Below are 25,960 nucleotides of genomic sequence, written 5' to 3' on the forward strand. Positions count from 1 at the left end.
TAAGTAATGCATAATTTTATTTTTTATATTTTAAATCATATGTAAAGGCTTTATGCTTTATGTATATATCTGTTCCTTGTTCTGCTTACTTAATTCATCTGTGTTGATATAAGCAGTTCTGGGTCATATATCCAAGTCATTCCTATTATTGTTCTAGTATTCCCAATGGATGCCTGCACCATGATTTATTTATCTGCTCTCCTGTCGGTAGTCACTTAAGTTGTTCTACTATTTGCTATTCTAAGCATTCTTGGACATATTTCTTAGCAAATGAGTTAGAGTTCTAAGCTGATTTAGAAGTGAAATTTCTGAGGTTTAAGGTAAGCTTATTTCATATTTACTTGATATTTTTTAATTATTATTTTAAGGTTATTGGCACTCAGTGGTTAAGACTTCATGATTTCACTGGAGGGTTTGAGCCCCAGTAGGGGAGCTAAGATCCCACATACCACACATTGAGGTCAAAAAACAAAACAAAACAAAAAACTGTTCTTTTAAGATATTTAGACAAAAATCATGTCATCATCAACACTATACTGTGCTAACTATTACTGCAAGTCCTTTGCCAGATTCACCTGTTTAATCCTTATAACAACACTGTGTGGGATATTATTTCCCTAACTTTACTGAGGGTAAGTTCAGCAATTCTCAGATCTCACAATTGGATTCACACCTAGATACACCACTTTCAGTATGTAAATAAGTAAGTGAAAGTCAGTCAGTCATGTCTGACTCTTTTCAACCCCATGGGCTATTCAATCCATGGAATTCTCCAGGCTATAATACTAGAGTGGGTAGCCTATCCCTTCTCCAGGGGGTCTTCCCAACCCAGGGATTGAACCCAGGTCTCCCACATTGCAGGCAGATTCTTTACCATCTGAGCTACCAGGGAAGCCAAAGAATACTGGAGTGGGTAGCCTATCCCTTCTCCAGTGGATCTTCCCAACCCAGGAATTGAACTGGGATCTCCTGCATCATAGGCAGATTCTTTACCAGCTGAGCTATTATGGAAGCCCCCAGTTCCAGAATTGTGCTAAATGAAAATGAGGTAAACAAAAAGCCAAGAAATTCTGACCGAAAAGTATCACAAAGCAGATAAAAAGGTTTAATTGCAGGAGATGAGACTTCATATAATCCAGTATGACCTCATCTTAACTAATCACATTTACATAGACCCTCTTTCTGAATAAGACCCAGTCTGAAGTTCCAGGGTAGACATGAATCTTACGTGGGGGAACACTATACAACCCAGCAAAGGATTCCCCTCTATCATCTGCGGCCAAAGAGAAGAATCTAACCTACTTTCCACAGAGTGAGCCTTCTGATACTCAGAAAGAGCTCTACTATACATAGATCTCCACTTCTGACCCTGGCCACATGTGCCCAATTCAGTCAGGCCATGCTCGCTGAGCACCCAGTAGTTCTATGTCACCAAGAAAATTCCCTCGCTATCCAAGCAGCCCTACTCTGGACACCCTTCCATTTGCCAATATCTTTCACATGAAGGAGTATCTACAACAGATATTGGACAGAGCAGTACCGGATCCAGTAAACCCTAAAGGAAAGAACAAGGAAAGTGAAGTCGTTCAGTCGTGTCTGACTCTTTGCAACCCTATGGACTGTAGCCTACCAGGTTCCTCCGTCCAAGGGATTTTCCAGGCAAGAATACTGGAGTGGGTTGCCATTTCCTTCTCCAATTAAACCCTAAGAGTTGTCCTAACCACTATTGTTATGACTGGGTCATGACTACATAAGCCATACATTCTAGATCATTCAAGAAAGTTGAGTAATAGTTCTAGCTCTGTCTCCAACTTTGTAAACAGAAGTAAATCAAGGTTTCTGTGCTTAAATTTCTTAACCTTTAGAAAAAGAAATGCTTGCCCTAACTTGTTTGACAATGGTGTTGTGAGAACACACATCAGATTGGTACAAAACACTCAGATAAAAATGAACAGGAAGAATGTGACTAAACAACCACAGTGCAATGGAATTTAATTTTCTCTTATGCCATGGGGTCCTTGGATTATCCAGTGAAATCTATGGTTCACCTCTTCAGAAAATGCACATAAGCATGGGCACATACATATACCTAAGTTTCAGAATAATTAGGAAAAAAATTACCCTGGAGTCCAGACACAGTTTCTCTTCATTCTTTAATTAAGAGGTGATATTGAACCTGAGCATTGGATGAGTATAACAAATAGTATTCCCCTTTGGTTCACAAGTGGTTGCTCCAGTTTAGAACTGAGGTTACTAAGCCAACCAGGAACCCCAGCACAACATGTGGTCAGAGTTGGAGCAGAGTGGAAATTTTTTTTATTGAATTGTCTACAGATCTCCAAAGTGAAAGAGTTTGGTGCCCGTTTTCATATTTTCTGCCTCCCCCTCTCCCCTTTAATATCTCCATTTCAACAGAAATTCACTCATCTCTCTCTGAGAGGATGAAACTGATCCATTAAAGTAATCCTCACTAATTTGCTAGAAAATTAGGGTCTAGCATTAGCCAAGGGGTCAGTCTTAGGAAAATTCACTGCAGTCAGAGGAGCATCAGTATCTAAACACGTGATTTACTAGTAATAGGATTTCTGATATTGGTGGTGGAAAAAATTTGGGGAAAAATTTCTTGTCCCCTCAAATAATGTATTTTTTACACAATTTTAACATAATTTTATGTCCCCCAGAAAGGCAAACTACTTCAGTATTTTTGCCTGAAAAATTCCATGGATGGAGGAGCCTGGTGGGCTACAGTCCATGGGGTCACAAAAGAGTCGGACACAACTTAGTGACTGAACTTGCATGCATAGTATTTATATAATCTCAAACTACCCAAAGGATTATATATAACTTCTTCTCTCAGGAATGTACATAACTTCTTTGTCTTCCCACCAAAAGCCAAAATGGGAAGGGAAGACAGGACATTCCCATTTTATGACATTCCCATTTTATACGTACTAAAATTGAGCCCTTTAGAAATTAAAAGACTTGCAGACATTTGCAGTTTAGTAGGAGATGGAGCCTGGACTTTAGTTCAGATCTGATCTTAAATCCCATGTTTCTTTGCTATATCAGAAAAACAATTGTATACATAAAATACAGTTTTAATTTTCAAATGGCCTCTTTGAAGGCAAGATGTAAAATGACTTCAGGGGTAGTAGAGGAGGAGTCAGAGGTCCTACAGTCTTCTCTCTTTATGGGTAACCTTAAACTGGGTGCAGGGCAGAGTTGACAATCACCTCCACTTGCTCAAAAATGGGAAAAAATTCTGTCCTTCACTATTGGATGCCTAAGATCTATTTAACACTGGCCAGTGCCTTTCACTTTCACAGTGCCAGGGTTGGAAATGCAAACACCTGGGTATAGGTGCATGGGAATGGCTAATATCAGGTCTTCCTCTGAAAACAAGTCTTCATAGGAGGCAGCAGGGAGAGAAGTCACCACCAGAACCAGGATACCACCTCAGGATTCAGAGAGTCAAGGGGAAGGAGAAAGGGCATATCTTATCCAACCAGTCCATCCTAAAGGAAATCAGTCCTGAATGTTCATTAGAAGGACTGATGCTGAAGCTGAAACTCCAGTACTTTGGCCACCTGATGCAAAGAACTGACTCATATGAAAAGACTCTGATGCTGGGAAAGACTGAAGGTGGGATGAGAAGGGGACGACTGAGAATGAGATTTGTTGGATGGCATCACCGACTCAGTGGACATGAGTTTGAGTAAACTCCAGGAGTTGGTGATGGAGAGGGAAGCCTGGCGTGCTGCAATCCATGGGGTCGCAGAGTCGGACATGACTGAGCGACTGAACTGAAATGAAAAGACCAATAACACTGGCTTCCTCTCACCCTCACTGTTTTCCCTCGACACACAGTCCTCAGGGCTCAGAGAGGAACAGAGTGTCTTCTTGACCACAGGAGAAAAACGGTGTTTCTCAAAGAGGGTCCCCAAGACCACAGCCTCCGAATGACCAGGAAGAGCTGGTTAAACATGCAGATTCGCATGTACTGCATGCCTCGCCTCCCCCACCAACCCACCCACACACCTTTCCAGGCTCTGGGGCTGGGCCCAGGAATTTTCCCTGGAGCAAGTCCCCAGGAGGCATGTGGTAAACAGTAAAGTTTGAGAACTGTTGTTCTAGAGGCCAAAGAAGAAGAAGAAAACACAGATGAGAACCCACTTCTGAAAGACCCTGAGGAAAACGCCTCAGAGAAATGCTATTTGATAGGGTTTCTATTACAACTCTCTTCTTTCCTGACCTGAAAAATTCTTGGTGTATTTTTTTCACCTTTTTTTTTTTTTAACCTTGATGGGTCTTCCTGCTTTGTGCAGGCTTTCTCTAGTTGCAGTGAGCGAGGGCTACAGCCTCTTTGTTGTGGTGCAAGAGTTTCTCATTATGGTGCCCAGGCTCCAGGCGCCTGGGCTAAGCCCTCAGTAGTGGTGACTCGCAGGCTGTAGAGCACAGGCTCAATAGCTGTGGCAGAGCGGGCTTAGTTGCTCCCCTGTTTGTGGGATCTTCCGGGACCAAGGATCAAACTTGTGTCCCCTACATTGACAGGCAGATTCTTATCCACTGCACCAACAGGGAAGTCCACCTGGAGTACATGTTTTTTAAATGTGCAAATCTAAGTATATATCCACTGTGTGTGTTAGTCGCTCAGTCACGTTGGACTCTTCGACTCCATGAGGTGTAACCTGCCAGGCTCCTCTGTCCGTGGTATTTTCTAGGCAAGAATACTGGAGTGGGTTGCCATTACCTTCTCCAGGGGATTTTCCTGAGCCAGGGATCGAACCCGGGTCTCCTGCATTGCAGGCAGACTCTTTACCATCTGAGCTACCAGGGAAGCCCATGCATATATCATTTCACTTATATGCACAAATGTGATCTATAACTATATCTGCATAAAGACTCTTTTTATTTTTATTTTTCCCTTTTAGCAGTGCTCTCCCTTTCTCCTCTCCTTGTTTATCCTCATCTCCACTGGGTCCCCAGTAATCTGTACTGCAGTCCAGTATCTGGTCTCCCTGATAACCATGTATACAGACTCACACACACACACTCAAACCTACATAGATGAATGTTGCTTTTTGTATTACTAAAGTAGAAACATATTTTACATTTTTTCTATATTTGCTTTTCTTACTCAATACTGCCTAATAGAAATCCTCCCATATTACAAGGTTCAGCTCCAATGTATTCTTTTAAGTGGTTGCATATGATTTCAGAGTGCAGATGAATCATAAATTATTCATTCATTCCCTATTGACAGACGTCATTTTTTCTTAGGTTCCAACTGCTACGGACACTGCAGCAATTAACATCTTTGTATTTTTTAGGTATGTTTTACTTCTAGGGGTTGCATTCTTGTTCACAGGATAGAGAGTTGTATAAGCATTTGCTACAATAATAATTGATATTAGCATTTTTCAGGATTACACATATTTTTAACAACTTTCTAACTTATTTTCCAAATAAGGTAGTATTTTAATGCATAATTCACATGAGAACTCTTTTTCCCTTTACAACTTCTCATTATAAAAATTTATATTATTAGCAAAATGTAGCAAGCTATGTAAATCTATCATGGAATTTTTAAATGTTCTTCACATTACATCATTCTAGCTTTTCCAGGAACAATTGCATTTCACTAGTGTTTCGCATCACAAGCAAATAACAAATACTGAGTTCTGAGGTGCTCTACAGGTGCTAGAGCAGGAAACAGCAACCCACTCCAGTATTCTTGCCTGCAAAATTACATGGACAGAGGAGCCTGGTGGGCTACAGTCCATGGGGTCACACAGAGTTGGACACAACTGAGCATGCACGCCACACACATACAGGTGTAACCAAGAAAACAAAGAAAAGCAACCAACAAAGCAAAACAGAAATAGCCTGCCTTCAGTGAGACTATCCTCCACATATTTTGGATTTTAGATAAAGAGATAGATGATACGGAAAACTCTCCAATATTTGCCCTGCCTTGCCAACAGCCAAATCTGATAGCGCCAGTTTATCTGCATCTATGAAGGTGCAGAACAAATGAAGGTCAAAGAACATTTTCTGGGAACAATAACCATTCTTTTCTTTTTTTTTAACAACACTGAGGAGGGAAGGGGAAAAAAAGTGACCTTGTTAGAGCCACAGACTTCAACCAGTCCTTGTTTGATTAGAATATCTGGAAGCATCCAGCAAGGCACCAAGGTGCACAGATGGCTTACCCATGGCCAAGTCTAAAGAACCATTTACAATTCATGGGAAATGGCAGGATTCAAAATGGAATGGTTAAGGAAGATGAGAACAGTAAGGAAGGAGATAGAAGAAGGCCAGGAGCAAGAAGAAAGAAAGCCTTAGGTCTGCGAGCTGAAGGGGGAAAAAGCCAGCTTAATTATGGAAGAAAAGACATACACATAGGAGAGCTCACACAGGCAGAGTTGCTGTGGAAGCACATTCCAGGAAAATCTTAAGAGATTACTTTAATAATAAACCATGCATTCTTCAGCAAGCCATCACGAGATTAACTACCCCTTTCCTCAGCTGGGAACAGTCGTCAGTTTAGGGTTTTGTTTTTTTTTTTTCTTCCTTCTCCCTCCCAAGCAGCTTTTGTGCAAGGAGAGTCATGCAAGGACCATAGCTTTTCAAGCACTGCACTCAAGTTTCCTCACCTTAATTTTCCAAACATTCATTTCAGGAGTGATAAGAAAAGACCACGGTTTAGGCAGGGTTACCATCTGGGTGGGCTTGGGTGTGATTCTCCAGCTGCGAGCGTGTTCATTTTAGATCCACTGAAAAGCCAACAGCTTCCATGGGACAAGGTACCCTGTCCTACCAGGGATAAAAAGGGTTATGTTTATTTTCATTCTTCTCTCTTTTTTTCTTTCTTTCTTAATGTGAGGACAGTGAATTACTGCCAGAAGCAATATCAGAGTCCTAGAAACATAAAAACACACTTCAAATCAAATCAGAGCTCTCTACTGTCAACTCAAGATTTCTGTATGAAATGATAGAGCTGTCCACTTGAAGCTGTATGTATGAGCCCACTGCTCAAAAATGAAGTGTTTTCATCAAAATCTTCTCTTGAAACTGCAACTCATGGCAGATGAAATAATTTTCTCTGGCCTCTTAGACAAATCCCTTCCATTTGGTGGAATAGAGCAAACATAAGTCAACATTTCTTGATAAGAGTCTTTCAATTAAAAAGAAAAAATAGATGTGGGTGGTCACTTCTGAGAAAGTGTTACATAGTGAGGTTAAAAGAGAGAAATTTTTTTTCCGCCTCAAATTATCAAAGCCTGTATGTGCCTGAAATCAGCTGTCATTTTTCTAACTACTTAGCTTTGGGAAATGAAACCAACCTTCTGTACTCCTGGATCTTAGAAATAAAGCACCAGGTCCTAAGATATATAAGAATTAAAGTTCTCTGCATAAAAGTTATAATAGTCCCAAGACTGAATTTTATATACCTCTTGTCATTCACACAAAATCATTTTCTTAATAATAGTAAGTTACCTCAGAGGAATATTGAAAGCTGTCAGCACCACCCTCCCTTCCCCTATCTCCCCAGATGTGAGGGGGTGAGACAGGTGGCAGAAACAATGAAGGTCCAAAGAGGTAGTGTTCTCATTGTTACCGGGTTTTGCTGCTCTGCAACCCTAGCTCCTGGGCTGTTCCAAATCTGACCTACTTGAGAGCAGGGACTGTCACTCATACTGATTTGTCCCAAATTACACAGTGGCTTTGCAGTCGGGGCTAAGCTGGAACCACAAAACACATCCTTGGTGTCCCATGAGCCCGATTTGAGCCCCCAGTTTCCAGAGATAAAATGCAAATCCAGTGTGTGTTGCTTACTCAATAAAATCAATTACCCCCTCCCATCCAAATCACAGTTTAGTATTTTCACATTTACTACACACTGGAGGCGCCAGTGGTAAAGAGTCTTCCTGCCAATGCAGGAGATGCAAGAGACATCGGTTGGGTCCCTGGGTGGGGACGATCCCCTGGAGAAGGAAATGTCAACCAACTCCAGTATTCTTGCCTGGAGGATCCCATGGACAGAGAAGCATGGTGGGCTACAGTCCATGCGGTTGCAAAGAATTGTACACAACTGAGCACGCATGCCAAACACTGTCTCAGACTTAAAAAAAGGAAGGAAACAGACACATTTTCACAAGAATAATTTCATAATTCTTAAAAAGCAGCGAAGCTTCTGGGGATGTTTTACAATTGTTTGTGATTTTAAAATATGGAAAAGATGAATCCCCAGCTTGTTAAGGTCCACTAAGTTACAACTATGGAATGCCTTCTACTGCTGAGTATTGCATATTAATATTTTCAGTTTTTTTATTCTTTTTTTTTTCTTTCTTTCTTTTGGCCAAGCCAGGAGGCTTGTGAGATCTTAGTTCCCCCACCAGGAATCTAACCTGTGAACCCTGCATTCAAAGTGGAGTCTTAACTATTGGACCGCCAGGGAAGTCCATTTTCAAATATTTTATTTCTCATATTTCAAATTTTTCTTAGAGATATAGGAAACACTATGGAAATCAGATAAAGTCATATTAAATGTCTACACAGGGATGCCCATTCTGTGGGGGAAGCCAGTAAATAATCTGTTTACATCAAATATATAGCTTACTTAGATCTAAGTTATATAGACCTGCACATTTTTGTTTGTATCAATTTCATAGAGTATTGTTCTATGTGTATATACAGGATTATATTTCACACATAAATGCAGTGTATTTTACATATACACACAGATTACCCACCAATTTACATATACACACAGATTACCTACATCTGCCCTGAAAGAGACATGAATTCCTTTAACCGGGGTGGGAGTGCGCTCACACATGCAACTGTAGAGACAGCAGATTCTGAGCTAGCATCCACAGCCTCTAGCCAGGAAAGTCAGGAGTAAAGGCAGCCCTTTGTTCCAAGGGCCCCATGGGGTTCGGATGACTTGGGACGCCACATCACTGGAAGCGGCAGTCCAGAGAAGGAATTTTTGAGATGAAGGTCGCTGGGTCCCACCCCTTTCCTGCGGGGTTTCCCTTTCCTGTCCTTAAGCGCACTCTCCCCGGTCCCTTGCCTCATCCCCGCGAGCCTGGGCTGCGGACGGCGCCCCGACTCCCTACTCCTCCCCTTAACTGGGCTCGGGGCGATCGCCCCCCGCTGGTGGGGCTCCCGGCTCCCCGGAGCCGGCTACTTTGCGCGGCCCCAGCTCGAGTTAATAAACAGTTAAGTTTGGAAGACTCAGCAGACACGTTGAGGGGGAGTTACCCAACCCAGGCAGCAAAAACATCCCGGCGCATTCCTGGGGAGTCCAAAGCTGCCAGCATCTGATTAGAACCATATCTCGCCGGGAGTGGCCCGCGGCTCCGAGGCTCCCGGGCCGGCGGCTATTTAAGCGCGGCAGCCGTGTGGGCAGCGCGGCAGCCAGGAGGCTCGGGCACCGAGGAGTCATGCTCGCATCGCAGAGGCGCTAACTAGACTGTGAGTAGCTCTGGTTCCTTCTTCCCTTTGGCCCCATTTTTGGCGACCTCCCTCCCTCCTTTGCTCTTTTCCCCTTTTGGGATGCAAAACTGGGACTGTTGGGGCGTCTTATTAAGAAGACGGCGGCGTACTTGGCCAGACGGGCGCTTTTGTGGCCTGACATCCGAGGAATGCTTCCACGGAAAGCCTTTACCTTTGGGGTCGGACTCCAGATGTCCAGCTAGTGACATGTAACAAGCGCCTCCCTTGTGTGTGTGTGTCTGTCTGTCTGTCTGCTTGTTCAAAAGCCCTTCTGGTGTGGCTGCTGACCGCCTAATTAACTCCTCCAAGAGTGTTTATTTTTGCCGTGTGACAAAGGCTGGGGACCTGGTTTGTACCCACGAGAAGCTTTTTCCCAGTGACTGACAATGTGTGGCGTTAAAATGTGAACTTTGTCTTACACCCGCATTCTTAAGAAAGTATCTGCCCAAGAGACTGAACAAACTTGTTTGAAATCCTCCGGGGATTTAAAAGGTGTTTGCCTGCTTGCTGTAATCTAGAAAGATTAAGGATGAATTTTAGGAAGGGGGGAAAAGAATGAATGGGTTAACACCGTGGAGCCGGGTTTCATAGCATGGAGCTGACTGTGTTATTTGTTCCTGCCGTCCTTCCCTCTTGACTTAATTCTTAGCAAGGAATTCAGGTCCGCAGTCAGTTTTAGCAGGGAGCCCTTTGAGTCCAAAGGGAAATCTAACTAGATTAAATAAAAATGCTTAAAGAATCTGGATGTTATCTCCACCCCCACCTTATCCTCTTTTTTTTTTTTTTTTAGTTTGTGTTTGGAAGGAAGAGAGGCGCTCTGTAAAACGAGAAGAGCAGAAATCAGCTTCCAGACACATGGAAAGACTTAAAAATTCTGGAGGGGCGACTTCATGAATAGTAAATGTTGTTATTGCACTATAAAGTGACTTAATGAAAAAATTTCTGGCTCTAATCAGACAAAGCAGGGGAGTGAGGTAGAAGGAGGTGAGACAGAAGTAACTCAAATAGAAGGAATGGCTGAGGAAAAGAAAGCAGCTGCAAAAAAAATGCCTTCGAGATGTCCAATAAGGCTCTCGAAATGGCTTTGATGGGATTTTAATTGATCTTCCTGCAGGCTTGAGGTTGGCTCCCCACACAGGAGCATCTCCTGGCTATTGGTGAGGGAAAAACTACTGGGAATAGGGGAGCTTGACGGCTACCAAAAGGCTTGTCTCCCTTGCTCTGGGTCACCTGCACCTGGCTTCTTAAACCAGCAGCCAGACCTTGATTAGGCTACTCTTCTCCAGGGCAGGTGCCCACTCTACCTCTCACCAGGTTCTGTCTCTTCTTTGAGGGGAGATGGGCCTCCATGACACTGTAAGAAAGTTTGTTGCCATGAGAATTCACCCCTTTTGGTTGAAGTGCTAGGTATGTGGCTACACCTAATACAATGTGCAATCTTGTCGGAAAAGCACAAAGGAGGCCTGGTGGATTACTTTCCAGTGTGTATTTCTGGGACAGATTACTTCTAAATCCCTCGTCAGTCTCCTCCTAAGGCAGACTGGATTCTTTCTCCTGTTGATGATGAATAACTTCATTTTCCCTTCCCTTCCCACTCCCAGCTCTCTTCCTTCTTATCCAAATGGACGCCCTAGAAATAAGTCCTTCTCAAGCTCTACCCTCCTCCATTTTAAAATAGAAGGTAGAGGACCGTCTCCCAGCTTTCAGCTCTGACACATAGGTAGCTGCCATTCTGGTGGTCTTAGACACAAGCTGATTTTCTCCTGAGGATGTGAGAGATGGAAGGGAGTCCCATTGCTTATTCAAGGCCTTGCCTCATTGTTAAGGGCAGAAATTAGGATCTGCATTTCCACTCAAGACTTTTTATAGTTGTGGATTCAACTAAACGTCCAAATTCCTGTGCCTTAGGCTTGCTCCTTGCTTTGCCTGAAAGGTCAAATGACTTTCAACCACCTTGTTTGGGTTGAACAGAATTGCTTTTGAGACGCTTGTTGGCATGAAGGGACCCCAGGAAGCGGCTGTCCAGGTGGTTGGGGTGACCTTTATTTTCCTGCTCAGCCATGCCTCTGTTACCTGAGGATTTACAGAGAGGAAGAGCGAAGCCTCGGTCATGGCTCCTGGTCAGTAGGAGGCTTTGTGGAGACATGGACTCTTGGTGGTAGAGCCAGTAAGTGCTGTTTTATTTCCCATCCTACCCTCATATGTCTGTAAACCTACACTAGCTACCGCAGATATTTTTTACCTAGGTAGTTGTTTTTTTCTGGCTGCATTATGTTTGTTGCTGTGTGCGGGCTTTCTCTAGTTTCGAAGAATGAGGGCTACTTACTGTTTGTGGTGTGTTGGCTTCTCATTGCAGTGGCTTCTCTTGTTGTGGAACAGGGACTAGAGTGTGGGCTCAGTTAGTTGTAACACGTGGGGTTAATTGCTCTGTGGCATGTGGGATCTTCCCAGACCAAGGATCGAACCTGTGTCCCCTGCATTGGTAGGCGGATTCTTAACCACTGGATCACCAGGGAAGCCCACCAGGGAAGCCGTAGTTTTGAAGGTTCCATATGTTTCCCTTCCTCAGTCTTTCCTAACTTGAGGATTTAATCAGTGTTTTTCTTAAAGACAAATCTAAGATACTTAAATACTTAAAAAGGCTACCAAAGACAGAGCTCCAGGGTGCTAAGTTGCCCTAAGGAGAAAAGACTTGAAAGTGGACCGGTTGAGGAAGTTTTGGTATTTGACCAAACGCCTAGGGCTCTTTAGGGCCCAGGAAGGTGGCTCAGAGGGTAAAGCGTCTGCCTGAAATGCGGGAGACTGGGGTTTGATCCCTGGGTCGGGAAGATCCCCTGGAGAAGGAAATGGCAACCCCCTCCAGTATTCTTGCCTGGAGAATCCCATGGATGGAGCAGCCTGGTAGGCTACACTCCACAGGGTTGCAAAGAGTCGGACACGACTAAGCGACTTCACTTTCTTTCTTTCACTTTCTAGGGCTCTCTACTCTCCAGGGGCTTCCCTGGTGGCTCAGTGCTAAAGAATCTACATGCCAATGCAGGAGACACAGTTTTGATCCCTGGGTTGGGAAGATCCTTGCAGTAGGAAATGGCAACCCACTCCAGTATTCTTGCCTGGAGAATTCCATGGACAAGAGGAGCCTGGCAGGCTACAGTCCATGGGGTCTCAAGAGTTGGACATGACTGAGCATGCACATGCCCTCCAAGCAGAACCAGGATGAGGACTGGCAGTATGAAACACCTGAGGAACAGGATGTGATATCTAAAAATTCTCTGGTGCTGCTGTGTAATTCTAAAGTTGAAGCCGTGCCACTGAATTGCACAGAGGTTGGCCAAAATCACATTTAGCTGAAATAGCTGTAACCCCAGATCTCTGTATTTAAGGGAAACCTAACTCATGGTTATGTATCCTGACTGGATTAATCCTGTGACTCAGAAGGAAAGCAGGCCTTGGAGTCCCCTTCTTCTACAAAGAACACACTGATTTCCTGTGAGGGGAACAAATATGCTGAGAGTGAACACAAAGCGCTGGCCCACAGGCCGTTTCTGCCTCCCACCTAGCTAAGCCAGGGAGTGGTGGTGAGCAAGTGGGTTCTGCAGTCCTATGGCCTCAGTTCAAATCCCAGGGACTGCACTGCTGCCTGTGTGACCTTGAGCAAATTGCATCACTTCTCTGTACTTAAGCTTTCTTATCCAAAGAGAATAATACCTACCCACAGTTTTGCTGGGAAGACTGTTAATCTAATATGCTTAGACTCCTATACTCCGTTGTTTTGTTTTCATTTTGCCTCCTGAACTGCTGAATTACATATCTTTAGTGAAAATTATAGGCAGAATGCGGAATATCTTTGTCAAAGTTGGACACTGCCCATCTACCTGAAAAATGTTAATCCCTTAAGCTCTTCATATGAACAAAGCCAGGGAATTTGCTGTGCTTACTCTAAACCAACTGGGAGTTACTCTCTGTTCTCTGCCTGGAGCTTGCAGTTTGGTTTGGTCAAGCTGATCTCTGGTCTCATTTCAGTCTTTCCCCCCACCCCCAGACTCCCTACAGAGGGGGAGCAGTCCTTCCCTAAGAAGTCAGCATTGGAGTAAAAGGAAGGGGGAAGGGAGGGACCCCTGTACTAAACTGAGGAACTAGACTAGAAATAAAAAGCCTTCTAAGTACCTAGAGCCACATACTGTCCTTGCCCATAGAGCTGGGCAGGTTGCCATGGTTACTCCCCTTCCCAAATCTTTTTCCTACCTTGGAAGGAAGCCTGCTACCTTAGGGTAAGCAAAATCTGAACAAATTGCTTCCTGGTCTAAAAATGGAAGTTACTTTTTTTTCTTTAGTGAGATGGAATGTCCTCTCGACCTACCTCATCTTTCCCTTCTAAACTTATTTTAATCCAAAACTTTACTCCTAATTGTCCAACTCCAGCTCATACTTACATCATCACAGTAAAGAAAAAACATTAAGACTTATAAAATTTCAGGAACATAAAAGCTGCTGCCTCAATGTAGAAGCAGCCCAGCAGTGTCTCTCTGCTGCTATAAGTTATAACTTAGCCTCTGGGATAGCTAGGGGCAAGTGACCTTTAACTTCTTCAAACTGGTAAGAACTTTGTGTCAACAGAGCAGCCCCAGTGAATGTTCAGCTGCAGGGAAGTTACCAGGAGGCAGAATGCATAAGGCTGTCACTTAGATATTTAGGTAACCACAAAGGAGAAGGAGCTGCTGGGTTTGAAAGTAAAAATACTGGAAAAGCTGGGTTTGAAACTTTCTCCAACCTGGAAGAGATTTGGGCAAGGAATTTATGATTGAATGTTTCCTCTGGCTAAAAAGTGACCCCATTTCTCTCTAGCAATGTGTTACTCTGAAACAGACTTAGATCTTTGTGTGACAGGTAAACTGCTGGAAGTTCTCATTTAACAGTTAAATTCATTCATTCTTTCAGTGTTGGACACTTAGCTAGAGTGTGTAGTTCACAGATAGAAAGAACTCATCTCAGACTAACTCTCAGAGTGTAGTCCCCAGATCAGCTACATCAGCATCACTTGGCAACTTGTTGGAAATGCAAATTCTTGGTTCCTATCCCAGACCCACGAAACCAAATATGAGCAGTAGGGTCCATCCAGCTGTATTCCAACAAACCCTTCACATGATCTAAGAGAAACTTTCATAACTCAGTTGTTCAATGGAAAGCATAACAAAGTAACTGAATTCCTACAATCATGGAAATAATAAAGCAAAGCATTTAAGCGGAGCTCAGTTTAACTGAATCTTAAAAAGATGAAAAAGCACAGATCCTGATTTTTTTCCCGCTATCTCAAGTACTGCTTTTTTGATTCTAGGAAAACCGATCTACTCCTTAGTTCTATATTACCACCTCGCTTCCAAATTCTTTTCCCTCTTCTGGGGTTTTAAAGGAACATAATTAATCTCCATTTATTAGAAAACTGTCCCCGTTACTTCTTTTTAAAAAAGACTTCAGTAAACTAGATCATTCTTCTTGAGCCAGATGGTTTTCTCTAACCTATAAAACGTTTTATTTTGTTTTTTCATGCCATGCCCAGAGTACAGATGAAGGCCGCTCCATCATGGTAAATGAATCTGTTGCATTTGGTTTTTATAGTGCTTTATGGTTAATGCAGTACTGTTCTTCTCCCATCTGACTTTCACGTTAAATAACTTAAGGTAGAAACAATATCTCCATTTCTTTGCTCCAGTGTGATCAATAGATATCAGCCTGCCAAAGATCATTCCAGGAAAGTGGTAGAGTCAGGATGAAAGCATGAATCTTTATGATTAAAATCTTGATGTTTATCAAAATCCTTAGTAAATACCTTTATGTGAAGTATGTGGCTAGGCTAGCAATGGAAGACCTCCCAGTGAGTAGGAATCTAGAAGAACATTTGAGTTACATGAAGGAAAGAGAGTAGACTCTAGTCCTGCAGTGGAATGACAGCATGGCTGCTTCTTAGGCATGATACTCAATGTCTCTGATCCTGAGTCGCTTCACTTACCTTGCACAACTGTCCTAAGAGTCACCGGTGTTAATCAGAGAGATTGGTGTTTAGCAGAGGTCGCTTCTTAGATTGAAAGATACAAGGGTGTGATGTAGGAGAGAATTAGAACTCTGAAGAGGCAGCAGAGGTTAGTGGTTAAGAACCTGGGCTCTGAACCACAAATGACTGTGTCCATAGTAACTAAGCTGATACAAATGGTCCTGTTTTCATTGTTTGTGGTCGTTAAGCAAACTGAAATCTAGAGATGAATGGATTCGGGCTGCAAACGAGAAGCCCATCTTTCTTACAGACCGTGAAACTATTAAACGTGAGGGTCAAGCAAGAAAATGTGGCAACTCTTCATAGACCGGTACAGGCACACAGATGTTAGCTCTTAAGGCACCTTTCAAATGTACTCTGGGCAGGGCAGTTGCGTCCTCCTGAGGTTAGCATTAATCTATGCCCAAAGAACTGGAAAGTGAAGAATAACTTCCTTAATGGATCTGTGCTGGGTGCAACTGCCCTCCTTGTTCTATTGATAAACATTTCACCCAGTGACCTCACTTATTCTTCATATTTTAAGTGTCCTATTAAGGGAATAAGACCTGTTCTAATCTTCCATAATATGTAGTGCAGATTCTAACATGCTTTTTGTCACCATTTAGTGCAGCAGAAATAAGCCACATGTGTGTGAATATTTGTCAGAGGGTTCACATAGTCCTGTGAAGACTGCTGAACCAGTCTGTCTTTGGGACACAACATTAATCCTGATGGGAAACATAGAACTTAACTTGTAGACCAAAGGATCAGAAATTGGAATGGTACAAATAGTAGGTGCTCAAATCTCCCTTCAAAGAAAATATCAGCTCTGCTTTACTACATCAGCACTGAGTGGTGGTGGTGTGATTTTGGAGTTTCATTTTGGGATTTCTTTTTTAAACCTTTGCCTCTGAAGTCAGACATCTTAAATAAAACCCCAGCTTCAAAGTAGAAAACAAATATGTAACTGATCGAACAGACTCTTTTGGCCATAGGTGGTTGACAGTATGGAGATTTAATATTGATTGCTCCCTGGACCAAGGTTTGGCTGTTAGCTGAAACTTTTCAGAAGTGTTCATGTACTTGAATTGAAATGATAGTTTTATTTAATGTCCAACCTGTCTTCTGAAGGATATATTGATGCATAGATATTTGCTTGGCTGCCTAATAACTTGTTCTTGGGGTTTTTGATTTGTCAGCTGGTCTGAAATTTTTGTTGATTGTAATTGAAACTTGGATAAAAGTATTTACATCTACTTTCTAGTGGTAACTTTAAATGGTAACTTTAAAGTTAGCATCTAAATGGTAACACCCACTAGGGAACATATAACTGTCAACAATTGCTTCCTACAAGAAATTTAGAGAAAATGACAACCGCTCAAGTAATATATTGTTTTATTATAATTAAATGGTATACAGTAGAGTCCAGAGAAAGAAAAGGACTCATGTGATGATGGACTTGGTCTTTAAATTAATGGTGGAAGTCAGATCAGCAAAGCGAGGAAGAAAAATGTGTTCTAGGCAGAAGCTCATAAATATATCATGCAGATGTATGCCCAAAGAATACTGACTGGCCAGTCTGAACAAGAGAAAGTACAAAATGGTAGAGAGGTCAGAGGTGATAGATTTGAACACAAGAGCTGTATTGCACTGAGCATTGGATGTCAGGGCAAGAACTTAGATCTTTATCTGCTAAGCAGTAGATCCCTTTATTAAATCAGGAGAACATAATGCTGACTCAGATCAATTAACCTAGCTATCTTCGCAGTAAGAGTTTGAGTGGTGATTGCTCAGCAGTTGAAGAAAAACCTGTATTTCATGAAAAATCAGAAAAGTAAAGATTTTAATATTAAGGAACAAATGGCAACCTTGTATTACCCCTAATATTTTAAGGGCACTACTGTTTACCAGACTGGGGGTGGAGGGGCAAGCGTGGGGGTCAGTTCAGTTCAGTCGCTCAGTCGTGTCCGACTCTTTGCGACCCCATGAGCCGCAGCACGCCAGGCCTCCCTGCCCATCACCAACTCCCAGAGTCCACCCAAACCCATGTCCATCGAGTCGATGATGCCATCCAACCATCTCATCCTCTGTCATCCCCTTCTCCTCCTACCCTCAGTCTTTCCCAGCATCAGGGTCTTTTCCACTGAGTCAGCTCTTCACATCAGGTGGCCAAAGTACTGGAGTTTCAGCTTCAAAATCAGTCCTACCAGTGAAAACCCAGGACTGATCTCCTTTAGGACAGACTGATTGGATCTCCTTGCAGTCCAAAGGACTCTCAAGAGTCTTCTCCAACACCACAGTTCAAAAGCATCAATTCTTTGGCACTCAGCTTTCTTTATAGTCCAACTCTCACATCCATACATGACCACTGGAAAAACCATAGCCTTGACTAGACGGACCTTTGTTGGCAAAGTAATGTCTCTGCTCTTGAATATGCTATCTAGGTTGGTCATAACTTTCTTTCCAAGGAGTAATCGTCTTTTAATTTCATGGCTGCAATTGCCACCTGCAGTGATTTTGGAGCCCAGAAAAATAAACTCAGCCACTGTTTCCAACTGTTTCCCCATCTGCTTGCCATGAAGTGATGGGGCCAGATGCCATGACCTTAGTTTTCTGAATGTTGAGCTTTAAGCTAACTTTTTCACTCTCCTCTTTCACTTTCATCAAGAGGCTTTCTACTTTCTCTTCACTTTCTGCCGTAAGGGTGGTGTCATCTGCATATCTGAGGTTATTGATATTTCTCCCGGCAATCTTGATTCCAGCTTGTGATTCTTCCAGCGCAGCATTTCTCATGATGTTCTCTGCATATAAGTTAAATAAGCAGGATGACAATATACAGCCTTGACGTATTACTTTTCCTATTTGGAATTAGTCTGTTGTTCCATGTCCAGTTCTAACTGTTGCTTCCTGACTTGCATGCAGATTTCTCAAGAGGCAGATCAGGTGGTTTGGTATTCCCATCTTTTTCAGAATTTTCCATAGTTTATTGTGATCCACACAGTCAAAGGCTTTAGTATAGTCAATAAAGCAGAAATAGATGTTTTTCTGGAACTCTCTTGCTTTTTTGATGATCCAGCGGATGTTGGCAATTTGATCTCTGGTTCCTCTGCCTTTTCTAAAACCAGCCTGAACATCAGGAAGTTCACGGTTCACATATTGCTGAAGCCTGGCTTGGAGAATTTTGAGCATTACTTTACTAGCATGTGAGATGAGTGCAATTGTGTGGTAGTTTGGGCATTCTTTGGCATTGCCTTTCTTTGGGATTGGAATGAAAACTGACCTTTTCCAGTCCTGTGGCCACTGCTGTGTTTTCCAAATTTGCTGGCATATTGAGTGGGATGGGGGTGGGGCTAGAAAAGTAGGATAAATAATTCCCTGACCTCAACATTTCATTGAATTAGGGGAAGATTTCTACATGGATCAGAGGGCAACAATAGGTCAAGTGTAGAGAAATGGTAGGGCTAATGAGAGGTCAGTGAAGACCTCAGACAATATTTCTTTTTTGTTGTTGTTATTTTTTAATTGGAGGATAATTGTTTTACAATGTTGTATTGGTTTCTGCTACACAACATGAATCAATCATAATTATATATTTATATATATATACACATATACTTACACCTTCTTCTTTTCTAGTGAGGTGGTTGTTTGCGTCAGGTGGTCAAAGTATTGAATCTTCAGCTTCAGCATCAGTCTTCCCAATGATTATTCAGGGTTGATTTCCTTTAGGATTGACTGATTTGATCTCCTTGCAGTCTAAGGAACTCTCAAGAGTCTTCTCCAGTTCCATAGTTCAAAAGCATCAATTCTTCAGTGCTTAACCTTCATTATGGTCTAACTCTCACATCTGTACATGATTACTGGAAAAACCATAGCTTTGACTATACTGACCTTTATCGGCAAAGTGATGTCTCTGCTTTTTGGGAGTAGCAGAGGGTGAGATGGTTAGATAGAATTACCGATTCAATGGACATGAATTTGAGCAAACTCTGGGAGATAGTGAAGGATGGGGAAGCCTGTGGTGCTGCAGTTCATGGGGTTGCAAAGAGTCAAATAGGACTTTTCAACTGAACAACAAACAGCCCCTTCCTCTGAGCCTCCCTCCAACCCCACCGCCATCCCATCCCTCTAAGTCATCACAGTGCCAAGCTGGGCTCCTTGTATTATATAGCAGCTTCCCACTAGTTATCTATTTTGTACATAGTAGACACATCTTGGATGGACTTTGAATGATGGGTAGGAATACAAGTAGGTAAGGCAGCCAATGCTATAGCCTAGGGAGATAATAAGAGAAGGTATTGTGTGTGTGTCCATGGTAAATGGAAGCAATCAGCCTCTCCAGGGAACAGGTGTCTATGTATATATTTAGTGTGCATTCTAATTTTGCAAGGCTTTGAATCTCAGGTTGACTTTGAATGGAGGAACTGAACAGTGATGCCTGATTAATATAAAATCAGAAAACCCTGAGGTCTGATAGGGCACCACTATAAGAATTCAACCATGAAAATAGGTCAGGGACAACTAAAGTCTCTTACAATTTAGATTCTCATTGCATCCTTTTGAGAAGATGAAAGGTAGAATTCACCCCACGAAGAGCTTCTTTACTTCAAATATTCTACTATTCTGAAATACCTGTACTGTGTGTATCAGTTCAGTTCAGTTCAGTCGCTCAATCATGTCTGACTCTTTGCAACCCCATGGAATGCAGCATGCCAGGCTTTCCTGTCCATCATCAACTTCTGGAACCTGCTCAAACTCATGTCCATTGAGTCGGTGATACCATCCAACCATCTCATCCTCTGTTTTCCCCTTCTCCTCCCACCTTCAATCTTTTCCAGCATCAGGGTCTTTTCCAATGAGTCAGTTCTTCACATCAGGTGGCCAAAGTATTGGAGTTTCAGTTTCAGCATCAGTCCTTTCAACGAATATTCAGGACTGATTTCCTTTAGGATTGACTGGTTTGATCTCCTTGCAGTCCGAGGGACTCTCAAGAGTCTTCTCTAACACCACAGTTCAAAAGCATCAATCCTTTGATGCTCAGCTTTCTTTATGGTCCAGCTCTCACATCCATACATGACTACTGGAAAAACAGTCCATTTTTGTTTATTAAAAATTATCAAAATAGCACTGTGTTAAGAGTTGGCTAATTTTGAGGAGCAAGGTATGTGCCACAAAGTAGTACAGCTTTTTTGGAAGCAGGAATTCAGGATGGTGATGAGGGAGGATTGGGAAGGAATGCCAGAAGTAAGTAGAAACAAATTCATTTTTGGTGGAGAGGGAGGAGAGATGGAAATGAAGAGCCATTATGGAAAACAGAGGGCCAGAAGTGTGCCACATTCAGCAGACATGTGAACAGTCTCAGATTCAATCTTAGCTTCATTGTGGATCTTTTAGGTATATCCATGAAGAAAAGAAAATCTGTACTTCTGATAGTGTGCAGAGACACAAATGTTCAGCTTTCCGTACGAGAACTCTGTAATACTATAATAGAAACAGTGGATGCAGCTGTGCACTGCTTTAGGATCCAGATTCTTGTATTTCATGCAGCCAGCACTTGTTGAGGGCCTTGCTATTCAGGGTGATGGGAAGCCATTTTCCTTTTAAAAAAAAAAATTATTTACTTCTAATTGAAGAATAATTGCTTTACAGTATTGTGTTCGTTTCTACCAAACATCAACATGAATCCGCTGTAGGTTTATCCATGTCCCCTCCCACTTGAACAGCCCTCTCGCTTCCCTCCCCTTTTCACTTCTCTAGGTTGTTACCAAGCCCTGGTTTGAATTCCCTGAGTCATACGAAAGCCATTTTCTTGATGAAGGCTGACCTTAACCAAATGTTACCTAATATTCTCTTGGTAATGCTTTTGTAAACGAAGTAGTGCTCTTTAAAGAACCAAAGATACTAGTAGGGACTCATGGTTATATTTTCAAAATATTGATTCATTTACATCCACAGTTCAGTTGTTTGGCCTGATCTGAAAGTGACACTGTTGTACTCTTAGAAAAATCTTGTAATTAAGAGTGCCACAGACTATTTTTGGTTGTAGAATATAGTGGTTTGTGTCATCTCTGAATTGCTTGTGCTCCTGAAGTGACAAAACTGCTGTCAAAGGAGCATGGTGTTTCTTTCCCATGTTTATGAAAACAGCATTGATGCAGGGCTCTGGTTTTAAGATACTTTGCAGGAAACATTGTTGACAGTCCTTAATGATCTAACATATCACAAGATTTCTTTCCTCCCACTGGCTCTGTCACAGAGATGCAATACTGTCTTCCAGATTGCAATATTATTATAGTGAAAAGTGTTAGTTGTTCAGTTGTGTCCCGACTCTGCTCCTCTGTCCTTGGAATTCTCTAGGCTAGAATACTGGAGTGGGTAGCCATTCTTTTCTTTCAGCTGATCTTCTTGTCCCAGGGATTGAACTTGGGTCTCCTGCATTGCTATCCAAGCCACCAAGAAAGCCCAATATTGTTATAGAATACTCCCAAATATTCAATGTAAATATCCCCCGTCTAATTAATGTTTTAAGTAAATGTCATCATTTTAAACTGTCTTGAAAAGGAAAATTATGCTCTTAGACAAAATTTTCATCTTTCCATGGTCAATATTTAAAAGCGAGCAATTTATAGAATTCCTTGAAGTAGTCTAATTTTACCTTCTTTTACTAAACGTTATTAATGGCAGTGAAACGTTATAGCCTAATTGGAAATATTTCATCTAAAATACTCAGCTTATTTTACATGCTTATTTTCTCCCCTCTGCCTACACCGTAAGCCCCTTGAGAGCTGTATCTATTTTCGTCACTGTATATATAGCATAATACAGTGTTAGTACACAGCAGGTGTTCAATAAACATTCACCAGGTGAATGACTGACTCAAGCTACTCATCTGCAACATTATTTGGAATTTATTGTAAATTGAGCAGATGGGGAGCTTCAGCTTGCCTTATCTTTGGTATAAGCAAAATAGTTTTGAGTCTTTTTTTTTTATTTTAAGGTTATTTATAATGAGCAATATCCCTAGGTTCCTCGAAGTTATATCAGCGCAGGGCCTGAGAAAGGCCAACAAGCTGTTACTGAAATTTAACAGATAGTGTAGTCTTTTCAAGTCCTTGGTTTAACCTCTACCACTGGAATGTTCATCATGGCCCTCAAATCTATCTGACCCCATGAACGCAATCACTGGCTGATAATAATCATAGTGGTGAATAGTTCTCAACCTGGTATTTCCTCCAAGGACAGCTTCTTATTCTTCTCCTGTTTCTCCTTTTAAAAGCATCCACCAAACTATTTACTAAAGAACTAATAGAAATTGAGAAAAATAAATGAAACCTTTGGCTCAGTACTGGATAATTAAGGTTATCCCTTTCACAGCACAATTTCTGCTCAAATCAGGGAAGCTGGGTTTTAATTTGTGCGTGCAACTATATTACAGGTAAATATTTTATATCCGTTAGGTTTTTTAAATGCTGACTTTGGTCTCTACAGAGACCTCACTGGATCTAAGGAAACCAATCTGGAAATTGGCATTAGGCCATACTCTGACCAACTTTAAAAATCCTAGCATAGGAGTTTTTGTCAAGCCATAGTGAGCATTTGATTCAAAACTTACTGTTCATTTGTTTTAATGTATCAGGAGCTTTCCTCAACACCTTTGGATAAGTAAACATCAGTTAATGAAGTCTAAGATGACAGTATGGAAGGCTTGCTGTGGGCAGCATTCCACATGCTTCCAGAGATGTTCAAGTTCAATTTGTAGGTTCTTTTAGCTTTTGAGTTTAATTTCAGGTGACTGATCCTAGAGTAGCTTCATGATTCTGTCTTTAGCCCAAGTTAGACTATAGATTTACCTACATTTTAAATATTTCTATATGACAAATTAGCACTTCTCTAAGGAATTTCATTTTAGAAATGCAGAAAGGCACATGTCACCCTAATCTCACTATTCTAAATCTATTAGAAGCATAAATCTGGCTCTCACCCTACTGCCACTCTTCTTAGCCAGCATTTCCTTGGTATTGATCCTTCTAGTCTCTCAGTGGTTTTATAAAGAAACATATACACGATGGGAAAATGCTATATATTCTGCTTTAAGCAAGGAGCTCTAATGACATGACTACTTTAGTCCGCAGTTGCCGTTTACAAAAGTTGTCCCTTTAGGTGCTCAAGTTGCAAATATCACTTTACTTACATAATAAAACTGGCATGAGAATTCTTCTTTTAGGTTTTAGAATGAAAGTTATAAGATGCATTGCCCCCCCTCTTTTTTTTTTTAAGCCATCTTTAGGACACACTGTTTATTTGAAGTTTGAGGGTCACCAAGCATCTTAGCTTGGTAAGATGGGATAACCTTGAATCTGACATTTAACATTGTCAGACCTTAACCTTTCAATTAAAAGGCTTTGTTTCCAAAAGATTAGCCACGTAAGTAAATGAAAGAAACCGGCAGTGTTGAATCACTCAAAATGGCAAGTTCATGCAACTCTCCTACTACAAAGCTATCTGGCTCTTTGATGCCATGGCTCCATACACAGACTTGTCACCACCTCGACCTCCACACCATTGCTCAAAATCTACAAGTCTTCTCAGTACTGTCTAGACAAAAGAGAGTTCTGTAAATCCACTCTAATCCAGTCTGACCCACTTTTCAACCTTTTTTTCATAATATAACCCAGCACGGGTCCAGTATTCTAGCCAAGATGACATAAATATCCTTTTCTCATTGCTATCACTTCCTCTTTCCCAAATGTCTTATCTGGCTAACGTTCATTCCACCTATCAGAAGAGCTACAAAAATTCTCTCTTTAGGCCTGTATTGTTCTAAAACAAAGAAATTCAGAGCATAGATATTAGATGCGTGTGACTTTCAGGGAGCTGATTGACTTCTGTACTTCAGCATCCACGCTTGTCAAATAGAGATGACAATACTTTCTTCTAGGACTAAGTAAGAGATACATAGCCTCACACCGGGCAAGTAATAAATATTCAATAAATTTAATGCTGAAAAATATGGTATTCCTTCTGTGTTTCTAAAAAACCTATTAAAGCCATCCCCAACCCTGAACTCCCAACCTACTTTACTCTGCTGTCTTTTTCCAGACCACCTGTCAGCTTCTGAAACCCATAGTCCATTTATGGGTTTCCCATGCTAGAGTGTAAACCCCATAAGGTAAAAAGGAATGAATTTGAGTCAGTTCTAATGAAGTAGATGATCTTAGAACCTATTATACAGAGTGAAGTAAGTCAAAAAAAAAAAAAAACAAATATTGGATTATTAATGCATATACATAGAATCTAGAAAGATGGTACTGATGAACCCATCTGCAGGTCAGCAATGGAGACTCAGACACAGAGAACAGACTTGTGTACACAGCAGCGGGAAGGAGAGGGTGGGACGAATTGACAGAGTAGCTCTGAAACATACATTACCACATCTAAGATAGATTGCCAGTGGGAATTTGCTATATGACTCAGGGAGCTCAGCACAGTACTCTGACAATCTAGAAGGGTGGGATGGGATGGGAGGTGAGAGGGAGGTTCAAGAGGGAGGGGACAGATGTATACCTATGGCTGATTCATGTAGATGTATGGCAGAAACCAACATAATAGAGTAAAGCAATTATCCTCCAGTTAAAAATAAATTTAATAAATAAATAAACTCTATAAGGGAATAGATCTTTATTTCACTCACTGATGTATCTCAAGTGCTAGAAGAGTGCCTGGCACATAGTAGGGATGTAGATTTATTACCTAGTTGGCACTAATCACTGGCATTCAGGGGTTAACTTTGTTTCCAGGCTCTAAAGTATAATGGCTTTGAGCAGGTATCAATCACTAAACCCTTATGCTTTCAACAATAGCAAAAAAAAAAGCTGGATGTATTTGAGGGCCTTTTGAATTTTCTAGTAGCGGCTTCGGAGCAAAATCTAGGGTAGCCAGTGATTCACCATCTGTGGGGTCACACAGACTAAGCACAACGCTCTTAAGAGTCAACAGGGGTGGCCTTTGACTCTTAAGAGAATCTCTTAGTTGACGATGAAAATGTAGAATGCAATTTCAGTTAGAGAACCTCAACTCTGGAGAGAATGGCCAGATATTTTATTCACATCCTACTTGTGATGAAAATGAAAGTGAAAGTCGCTCAGTCGTGTCCAATACTTTGCGACCACAGGAACTATACAGTCCATGGAATTCTCCAGGCCAGAATACTGGAGTGGGTAGCCTTTCCCTTCTCCAGGGGAATCTTCCCAACCCAGGGATTGAACCGGGGTCTCCCACATTGCAGGTGGATTCTTACCAACTGAGCTGACAATTAATCTTAAAAGTAAAACTTTGCTTATCTTAGAGAGACTAGGAAAGCATGTTATTGTTGTTCTTCTCACTGTTTTCTTTGGTGAAACTCATTGTCTACATGCTTCTATACATTCT

The 25,960-nt window shown here is 41.7% G+C and overlaps 1 protein-coding gene across 3 annotated transcripts in view; it reads left to right on the forward strand.

The window, feature by feature from the left end:
- Positions 1 to 9,068: 9,068 nt before the first annotated feature.
- DAB2 (DAB adaptor protein 2) overlaps positions 9,069 to 25,960 on the forward strand; it is a 60,201-nt gene continuing 43,309 nt past the window's right edge. For 2 of the 3 annotated variants that reach the window (XM_025270567.3, XM_025270570.3), the window contains exon 1: positions 9,069 to 9,483. The gene's annotated coding sequence lies outside the window, so the exon portion shown is untranslated. Of the gene's footprint in view, positions 9,484 to 10,294; positions 10,402 to 25,960 lie in introns of all 3 variants that reach the window. The other variant, XM_025270568.3, reaches the window with a different exon arrangement.

Source organism: Bubalus bubalis, chromosome 19, assembly GCF_019923935.1.
Source record: "Bubalus bubalis isolate 160015118507 breed Murrah chromosome 19, NDDB_SH_1, whole genome shotgun sequence".
In the NCBI taxonomy this organism is placed as follows: domain Eukaryota; kingdom Metazoa; phylum Chordata; class Mammalia; order Artiodactyla; family Bovidae; genus Bubalus; species Bubalus bubalis.